At 40.5% G+C, this 10,884-nt stretch overlaps 1 protein-coding gene across 11 annotated transcripts in view; it reads left to right on the top strand.

Annotated features, from left to right (window-relative positions):
* ZNF385D (zinc finger protein 385D) overlaps positions 1 to 10,884 on the top strand; it is a 560,232-nt gene that overhangs the window by 354,493 nt on the left and 194,855 nt on the right. The window lies entirely within an intron of this gene.

Below are 10,884 nucleotides of genomic sequence, written 5' to 3' on the forward strand. Positions count from 1 at the left end.
TATGGAGGTCCTGGTGGGCTGCCCAGACGACAAGACCTCCTCCCTCGGCCTCACTGATGTGGTCCAAAGGAAAGCAGAGCAATGTGTTTGGTACCAGCTTGGCTGCAGGAGTTGCCAGCAGGAGGCGTTTAAGGCACCATCCAACTGACTTAGGGACTCCACTCTAGATTTCTGTAGGGTTTACTCCTCAGCCTTTTCTTCTGCCCAAGATATATTGGCTTGATTAAAACATGACACTAAACTATAGTTGCGTAAATACTGAACAGGGATGCTTCCAGTACTGAAACTGCAACTTTCTACAATAACTGTGTCTATAGGCATCCCATTTCTTTCCATTCTGAAGAGGAAAAAAGAAAACACAAGTTGTTGTGTTGTTGTTTTTTTAAAAAAAGATATCCCCCCCCCCCAATTTTTATGATAGTCACATCCATTTGCCCCATGGCACCCTGTTAGCTGCAGTAAAACTTCGCTTTTGCAAATTGACTCATGGGAAGGGCTTTTCCTGTTTTCATGTCATGCCAATAACTATTCGGTCATCAAATGCAACCTTTTGACTATCTTTGTGTAATATTTTCATCCTAAGAGGCACATGTACCTGCAACTGCAGCGGTGAATGTGTCCTATACACAAACCGGTAACAGGCAGTGCAGAGATAAACAACAGCAAATATATGTTTGTTCATTTCTCTTGCCCCCCCCCCATCTTTTTGGATCCTTTGGAAGGCTTGAAGAACTTAGGAATCCATAGACCTCTGTCACTGGTTCTCCTTGGGACGTTGACCTCCATTTGGTGCGAAGCCCCCGCCCCTGAAGTTAAAGCTCCTGTATTCCCACAGTTATTTCAAAGCTCCTTCTACTAATTCAATTTAGAGCTTCCTACCATAATTATTAAGCCTGCTTTTCCAAAGTGACAATATTTGCTATATTGACAGGTGCCAGAGCTTTTCCCTGGGAAGAAGTGTATTTTCAGCTAGCAGAGACTAAATGATTAATACAGTATTGATCGTCTGGAGTTTTCACATTGAGATTTGCCAAGCCAATGGCTGCCATACCTTATCGAGAGTCAGCTCTTTGACAGGCCTTTATTTGATGCCTGATACCCATCAGCTCCCTCATACATTCTTAAATAAGATTTATGTAAATTATGTGGGCAGAATCTGCTGCTCAAAATAACACAGCTACACAGAACACATTTTTTTCCATGTTGCAATTTTGAACAGATATGTGTCAGTTCTTAAAGCTCACGTAGGTGCTTTTGCAGCTTCTGCATATCTTTAGTGTAAATGGTTTTTTTTAAAAAAAATGAATATCCTCATCTCATTCAGTTCAAGACTCTTCTAAAGCTCTAATCCATACATTCAAATCCAGTTATTTCAGCTTCCTTCTAGGTATGGGAAACCAGCCTCTAAGATGCACCTAAACTAAGTAGATCAGAATCTAACACTTAATAGCAACCCTTCAAACTCCACATCCTGCTCCTGTTTTGCTTTGTGCTTTTCTCCTGCGTCCTAGTTTATATACACCTCATTTATAAACCAGTTTGTAGTTAGCTTGTTTGTGGGGGTAGGGACACAAAACCATAGTTAGAATTAATCACAATTTTGTCCTGGGACTCAGCTATACAGCTGCAAATATAACGTTTTAAGTGTGTTTTAAGTGCATTATACAAATGTGACACTAGATGGCGATGGTGAGCTAACGGGAAATTCTATATATATTTTAAAACGTTTTTTAAAATAGCATTTTCACAGTGTTTTTTATATATGTCTATATTCAGCCCTGGTTTAGATGAACAACAAGCAGCAGTGATTTCAAAATGGAAGCAGAAAGTTCTCATTGCAGCTGTGCCTGAGAAGGAAGTGGAGAGAATACGCAACAGAGGTGGTTTTTGGGTTGTGTGATAGGTGTGGCTACACTGGGTGCCATGCTGCAGGGGTCACCACAACAATGTTGGTAGGGGGTGCTAATTTTTAGCATTGCACATGGTACCACTGAAGTTTGAGAGCCCAAAGTCTGTCAATGCCTGCAGCAATAAACAGTGGTATAGTAGTTTGACTCCTGAAGAGCATTCAGATGTCTGTACGTGCACACAGTTTTCAAGACATTACGGAGCTCAAACAGAGAGATTGGTTATTATTTAGGCCTGTAAAAAAATAATGAAGCAATGGCAGCAGCTTTCTTGGTTGCTCAACATTTGGGGTGGGAGGAATAATTTATACATCAAAGGAATGTCTAAATAGGAAAAATTGCCAAAGCAACATAGCAGTCTGAAAATATTTGCAGTAGACTTTGTACATAGTCTTACTGTGTGTTCTCTCCTTTCCTTTGAATAATAAAGCCATTTCTGAAGAAACTGCAGAATGGCAACTAAGTGATCCAATGACATTTTCTTTGAAATAGCTAGCTCTGTGGTTTCAGCCACCAGAAATATAGTAGCGTGCAAGCGTGTGTGATTTTGTACTTAAAATGTCCCCTTTTGGGATATACCATGCTCCATTTTTGGGAGAGCTGTTGGAGCCAGATCAGCTGCGATATGCAGCTGGACTCTATTTGCAGCATGGCTGCATTCATCTTATCAAAATTTCCACATTCCATCCCAGATAATCCTTCATGACTGCTGTTTATCTGAGGTGCCCTCTTGTTTTTAATCTGAGGCAAGAGTTTAGCTCTGGGTGTCACTTTTGGGGGAAATGGGAAGCATTTTAATAGAAATCACTGCTGTTCCATAGGCATGTGGGGCTCGTAGAACAGAGCTGAATATCACACACACACACACAGACACACACACACACACCACACACCTGGAATAGCCAAGTGGTGCCCTTCAGAAGTTAATAGCATAAAATTTCTATCAGCCCAAGTCAGCATGGTCAATGATCAAGAATGATAGGAATTGGAATTCAACAACTGGAGGGCACCTCCTTATTAACTACCCCTGAAATCACTTCAGTGTTCTTTCTTTAAAAATATTGTTGTGTGCAAAATAGTTGCCCATGGACACCGCGCTCATGCCAGGAAAACTGATTTACCGATTTGGTAAGCATCAAGCTCTATATTGACATGTTTCAGCTGCTTCCTGAGCTTTCTAGAATTTAAGAAATAGAAAGGATGTGAAGAGTTATACTTTTGCTGGAAATATGTACTGTAGTGTGTAAAGTTTCTGATGCAATTCCCTTCCAGATTCACTAAAAAGAATTGTTCTGCCATGGATTTCAAGAGCAACCATTAAGTGCAGGTGGAAGCAGGTCTTGTTTGATTGATTGTAGAATGCTTTTCAGTTTAGTTTCGGTCTGTCAGATAAAAGGAGGGGCACCCATTGTTTCCACAATGTAACACTTATTGGCATTGAATTCTGCATGCGGGGGGGGGGGGGGGAGAGGATTTTGCTGATCTGCTTTTTTGCAAACCAGTAGTGATAACTTCAAACAAAAATAAATAAATAGAACAAGTAGCATTTAGTATACTGCTATCTGGAAAAAGAGGCCAACATTCTAAATATAAAGTGCAATTCTTATCACCTGGGCTTTCATGAGTGCAGTGAGTATTCATGCCTCAGAAATGTGTTTTTGAACTGTGAACAATTTTGGTATCGCTATCAAGCAACTGACACGAAGGAAAACAGCAAAAACACCACAAATCTGTCTTATGTTTTGACTTTCTGATTTTCCATCCTGCATTCTCTGAAAAGCATTTTTTTTAAAAAAAGCAAACAAAAACCCCCACCTTAAGTACTATATAAGAAAAGTGCTCCAGTTCAATCTTTATGCAAAATAAAGGTAACACAGTGTACCGAAAATGGGTTCCTGACAAAGATCAATAAATGCCGCGTATAGGAGAGCAAAGTTATCAAAATGCAAATATTTCAAACAAAACAAAATTTAACAATTGCCAAGATAAGCTGTTCGCTCAAAGTGTATTGTGGACATTTTCTAGTTTACATAAAGTAATTAAATTCAAGCCTGAAGAATTCAATTTTTCCCCTCCCAAAGATATTATTGGTAGCATGATTTAATGTGGTGTTAAGGCTTGGAAAATGTTGCCTGTTTGAAGGGCACAGGAGTATTTATTACAAAGCTGTTGTTTGAAAGCTGACAACTTTTGCAAGCTTTCTTATGGGTGGGGGGAAGCATTCACTAATGACTGCAAGAAAATAATATACCATTATATAGCTTAAAATACAGGTTGACATTTTCATCTATAGTATTTCTTTAGTGATGTGGGATGGGAGAACTGACCCGTATGACTCTGCACAGCATGTATGGAATCTGCATAGAAATAATTACAGAGTGATTCCATACGCTTCTTGAAGAGACCTCTGAGGCAGGCGAGGGGAAGTATTTTTAAGTTTTGTTCCCTTCTGTGGCGGCTTTGTGGCATGGGGTGTGCGCTCACTAGATGAGGGGTAGGCAACCTAAGGCCCATGGGCCACAAGCGGCCCACAGGGGTCGTTTAACCGGCCCACGAGCCATCCCCGAACCAAGCCAGGGTGCTGTAGTGGTTAAGAGCAGTGGACTTGTAATCTGGTGAACCGGGTTCGATTCCCCACTCCTCCACATGTTGGGTGACCTTGGGCTAGTCACACTTCTCTGAAGTCTCTCAGCCTTGCTCATCTCACAGAGTGTTTGTTGTGGGGGAGGAAGGGAAGGAGAATATTAGCTGCTTTGAGACTCCTTCGGGTAGTGATAAAGCGGGATATCAAATCCAAACTACTACTACTACTTCTTCAAGCTGCCTGCTTAACGAGTCCCCGTGTGCTGTGCTAAACCAGCGCAACGGGGTGTGGGGACTCGTTTCCATGGTGCTGGAAATTGTGTCTGCACATGGTCAAATGCCGAAAATTGCATCTGCGCAGATGCAGACATCCGAAATTGTATCTGGGCAGATGCCTGAAATTGCGGCCGTGCGCCCTTGATCTGGCCCACAGAGGGATCTCCACCGGAGTGAACCGGCCCAGGTGAGGTAAGATCCTTAACTTGCACTAGATCCTTAACTTGCATATCATCCCTCATATTCCTCAAGGGAAAGATCAGGACCAGGGGGGTGTTTATTATCTTCCCCTCACCCTCTCAGGGCAGATCCACAGCATATATTTAAAGCACACCCAACACACATTTTAAACCCATGATTTCCCTCCAAAGAATCCTAGCAACTGTAGTTGCCCCCTTCCAGAGCTATGATTCCCAGTACTCCAAGCAAACTACATTTCCTAGGATTCTCTGGGATAAGCCCATGCACTTTAAATGTTTGCTGGGTGTGCTTTAAATGTGGGGTGAATTGTGAAGAGTGAATTGCGGATGTTGGGGAATCAGTTCAAATGAAACACAAGAATAGTGATTAGACTGAACCTTAAAGGCCATTTAGTTCATTCCTTTGCCAATGCAGAAAATCATCTTCTGTTTGTTATTGAATTGACAACAACAACATCAACAATAAGCAGTTTTTCTTACTAAGTTTAAGAAAAGTTAGATTTTTTTTGAGACGTCGTTTAGCTTGTTTTACTATTTGAGACCCTTCTTAACTCCATGTAGATTTTCTGCAAGGGAACTTTACTGAAATTATGTGGGTCAAAAGCTCCCAGGAAAATCCGACCTCGCACAATATTTTGTTTCTGTGTCCCAGTACTAATACAGTGGAACGTTCAGAGTATTGATATGGCAGTTTACTAGTGAGGACAATTTCATTTAACAATACAAATGCTAAACTGCAATTAAAATCAATAACTGACAAACTGTGGTTCTGCTTTGAAATACTAGAATAAAATGTCTCTTAGAAGGTCATCATTCTATCTCTATCCAAAAGGTCATTTTAAGAAGACGGAAGGTCAGGTTCTATTCAAATAGTGAGAGTCAGGATTTTTTGTTACTTCCACATCCATTCTACCATCACCAAGACTTATTTCTATCACCCAGAAATTGCATCTCTGGTTATATCTTTCTTTGGCCCAAAGTAGTTGTGAAGAATAATCCTGCAGTTTTCTCAAGGCTGCTTGTTGTTGTTGTTTAATGAACAACAACAGTATGGCTACATACCTCGTTCTCTCATTTGTCCAATCAAAATTCTCAGCTCCCCAGCAGCTTCTCTTTCTGTATTCCTCCTCTCCCTTGAGTAGCCATGCTGCCAATTATTCTGCCCTCCTCAATTCCTAGTTTGCAGCTGATATTAATTTTAAGAATATGTAAAGAACAAAAATCATGGACTTCCCACCAAAAGTAGTTTGGTCCTTTCATCTTTGGGCCTTCAATAGACAAACAACAAACTCTTTGCTATGCAATGCTCTCAGTAGGAAGAGTCAGTAAGCTGAGTTCCCTCGCTGCGAGAAGCCAGGTTACAGGGAACCAGGCAGAGGGCCTTCTTGGTAGTGGCACGCGCCCTGTGGAACACCCTCCCACCAGATGTCAAAGAGAAAACAACTACAGTGGTACCTCGGGTTAAGATCTTAATTCGTTCCAGAGGTTCATTCTTAACCTGAAACTGTTCTTAACCAGAGGTACCACTTTGGCTAATGGGGCCTCCCACTGCTGCTGTTCCGCCACCGCACAATTTCTGTTCTCATCCTGAAGCAAAGTTCTTAACCCGAGGTACTATTTCTGGGTTAGTGGAGTCTGTAACCTGAAGTGTATGTAACCTGAAGCGTCTGTAACCTGATGTACCACTGTATCAGACTTTTAGAAGACATCTGAAGGCAGCCCTGTTTAGGGAAGCTTTTAATGTTTGATGGACTATATTTTGTTGGAAGCCACCCAGGGTGGCTGGGGAAACCCAGCCAGATGGGCGGGGTATAAATAAATTATTATTATTATTATTATTATTATTATTATTATTATTATTATTTATTAAAAATTGGCATGGAAGGATATGTCTTTCTATGATCAGTTGTGAAGTAAATGTGGATCTTCTGGATTCTGAATAATGGATATTAACAGCAAAATCCTTGAGCTGCCGTAACTCTTAGTTCGTTATCACGTTGTAGCAGATGAGGGTTTCTAGGCCAAGTTGCTTTCCTCGTTGGAGACAACTAGGTGTTACAATATTGCAAGTCAGTGGGATCCATCTACAGGCCTATTTGTTTAAAATACCCTACATTCTTAGTGTTGTTTCCATGAAAGTATTATGTTCATTTATTCCTTATTGCTCAGTCTATTGGGATCAGGATAGCAGCAGTACTCTACTGTCTTGTTAAATAGGCAGCACCAAAACAGCTATGCGGTAAAAACAACAACAACCCAAAAAAGGAAAGTTACCTGAAAATTTGTTTCCTCCAGAGAATCTTAATATTTCTTCAGTGCTTTAGATGCCTCTTGGTTCTGCCAAGTCCTTCTGAGGTTGCCTCATTTCTGTTCTATGTGTGCTCAACTAAAGTAGTCTTAAGTGCAACGTTGCCAAGAAAAGCGCTGGGTACTTAACTGCAATATGTTTGATGTAAGAGCTCTTACCATACATAAAATGTCCCTAGCAAACCATTCTTAAATTACCTTAGCTTGAAGAAGTTTGTTGAGGCATCTACGTGAAACTAGGGCACTAACATTAAGCTTTTGAAGCTAAAGCTGGAATTTGAAATAGTACTTGCTTTTTGAATTATTTGCCTTCTTTCAGCTAATATGGCTCTGATATGAAGTTTTAAATATTTCTGGTGTTAAGCCCTGTGCATTCAAACACTTTTGTAGGAAATGTTCTTTTTGTGTTTTCTCGCTTATTATATAAACTCTAAATTGAATGAGTCAGTTTTCTCATTTCCCCCCTCATATAAATATTTTCCTTTGGCTTGATTCTCCTGGGAAAGCTAATTATCAAAGATATTTGTCTGACAAAGGTATATGTGTCAAGAAGGGGATTAGAACTCAAAGTCAATTTCAGCTGCACACAGACACGATCTCTCTTCTCTTAGGAAGGCCACTTCACAAAAGACGTATTTCCCATAGGGAAGTTATTTCTGTGCAGTAAGTGCCATAGATTCTTCATTATAGCTTGAGTATACGTGTGTTCAAGCACACATGGCAGAAAGTGTGCTCATATGGCAAAATAGAAACTTGTGTATTTACCACCCAGGTTTCACATAGTTCCCCCGCAGAGAATCAACTCCCATGTTGGAAATGCCATATTGTGTGAATTAAGCCAGGAGATACCATAGCAGCCACCTGTCCTCCTGTGCTATTGCAGAAGCTGAGTTGGTCACCTGCTTCTATTGGCAGGACTCACTGTTTTGAGGTCTTGAGACTGTTGACATTACTGTAGTCTTGGCAAACCACAGAAATATTATGATAATGGTAGCCTTTTGTTACAGAAGTAACCCAACAGTCACTGGTAATGTGCATGAACCAAAAGAAAGCTCATTCAGATATTCAGGGAGCAACATAGGGACACCTGGTTTGAAACAGTGTAGTTTTAAAAGACTTTAGGGAGGCCCTGCTGTTTAGGGAAGTTTTTTATGTTTAATGCTTTACAGTGGTACCTCAGGTTACAGACGTTTCAGGTTACAGACCCGCTAACCCAGAAATAGTACCTCAGGTTAAGAACTTTGCTTCAGGATGAGAACAGAAATCATGCCTCAGCGGCGCGGTGGGCGCGGGAGGCCCCATTAGCTAAAGTGGAACCTCAGGTTAAGAACAGTTTCAGGTTAGGAACGGACCTCCGGAACGAATTAAGTTCTTAACCTGAGGTACCACTGTATTGTGTTCTTAATATTCGATTGGGAGCCGCCCAGAGTGGCTGGGGAAACCCAGCCAGATGGATGGGGTATAAATTTATTATTATTATTATTATTATTATTATTATTATTATTATTATTATTGTTATTATTATTATTATTATCATCATCATCATCATCATCATCATCATCATTATATATGTAGGTGCGGCCACTGGAAACTCAGTTGTATTCCCTTTCCTTGTTTCACAGTGAAGAAGTGGGCAAACCTCTTCTCTACTTCAGTTGCTTTCTTCTTCACTCTGCCCCCCCCCCAATTACCCAATGTCTGTACTACATTTACAAAATTCTCTGTTACCTCTCAGGAAAAACAGCATGGGGGAGAGTAAAAGATGACTGATGCAATTAGGCCAGTTCAGTTATTCAAAATCTTATCCATGCAATGCAGCTTAACAACTCTGCCTCACCCGCCAAAGGCGACAGTCTCGTGAAGGATGTAATATCAGACTAGGGATGTTTACGGATACAGCCACAGCATTCCTGCAGCAATATCACTGATTGTGGGCTTTCCAGAAGCATCTAGTTGGCCATTGTGGGAAACAGGATACTAGATAGATGGACCCTTGGTCTGATCCAGCGTGGGCTCTTTATATCTTGCCACATGTCTCAGCTGTTACACAGGAATGATTTCCGGGGAGTTGTAGTACAATGTGTGTGTGTGTGTGTGTGTGTGTGTTAGTTACATGTGCTGTTGATGCAAATATTCTATTACAAGTTGTCTCCTGCTTATTCTCCCTGTTGCTCTCTACCTCACTGCAGTATAAATTTTAATGGCTCAGAGAGAGCAGAAGCATCATTCCATGTGTGGAGGTATCGTCCCTTGAGTATGTTTGCCAGTACTGCTTTATAATGAAATACAGTAAATATTGCATACACAGTCATTCCATTTTGGGTCTTGGCAAGCAATAGCCATACAGATTAACATGAAAAACATTTTTTTTAAAAAAATACTTAAGGCCATATTTTCTTCAGAGAGGAAGCTATGTGGAAGCCTTTCTTGACATATTGACTTAATAGCAAGTATAAGTGTGTATGTATTCTAAAGACCAAGTTGCATCATTTAAAACATAATACTATAATAATATCAACCAACAATGGAAAACCATATATATTATATAACAACCTTCCATCTATTAACTGCAGCCTGTCCATTCACAAGTGTATGCAGAAATGGATGAACCAAACTTAAGATTGGAAAAATGAGGAACTGAGAAGAACCAAAATTGACAGATTTCCCCATCATCATCATCAAACCTTTATTGGCATCACTTACAAACTTTCAGAATAAATAGGCTAGTGAGATCTCGTCACCATTTCAACAGTACAGTCATTTGCCAAAGGGAAGAAGAGGCGAGCAATCTATTTCATCTCTGTGGGTCTTCAGCAAGGGCAGGATCCTGTAGCGTACTTCGGTGAGAAAAAAATCAAATAGAGGAACATAGCTATTGTCTTGGTGAGCTACTGGTCTCCCATCTATTGCTTTGAATTTTTTTTTTGTAGCAACATCACTAAGACCTCTATCAAGCTATCATCTGTCTGTCTGTTGCATTCTCTCCAGTTTCCCAAGTGGTGATAGGTTTAGGGCCAGTGCTACCTATCCCCCCTTTGGCTGCAAGAGCACTAGACATAAATGGTAATTTTGTAATATTTTGTAACATAATGTAAATGCATTTTTTAAAGCGATTGCATAAGTAAAGTAAAAGTGGAGACATAAGAGGCACTCATGTAAGGGAGGAGATCCATTACCACATACAACAACAACAATTTTTTAAATTTGTATAACACCCTATGCCCGTAGATCTCAGGGCGGTTCACAACAAATGTAATATCCCTCCAAAGAGGGCCTGCACACACAATGTATGTTTAGCAACTCAGCACTTTCTCTCTCTCTATGCCTCTGTCTCTTCCAAACTGTGAAACTGGTGCTTCTTCATGCACACTTGCACATGCATACTTGATGTGTGCACCAAAGAGAAGATTCAGTTCAGTCCCTGAATTGGTGTTTGAAGAGCAGCCTGGCTATTTTGTCTCAGGGGTCCTTCTGTGTCTGCATTATCCCCACTCCATTACTGGAAAATTATTGAGGGGAAATGGCTATAACATTTTTTATTGTATTACATAAGTGGATAAAATTTGTCGGCATAGTACCCCTTCCAGAATGAATAAGACCTGCAAAAATAC

Source organism: Podarcis bocagei (genome assembly GCF_964188305.1).
Source record: "Podarcis bocagei genome assembly, chromosome: 12".
NCBI classification, from domain to species: domain Eukaryota; kingdom Metazoa; phylum Chordata; class Lepidosauria; order Squamata; family Lacertidae; genus Podarcis; species Podarcis bocagei.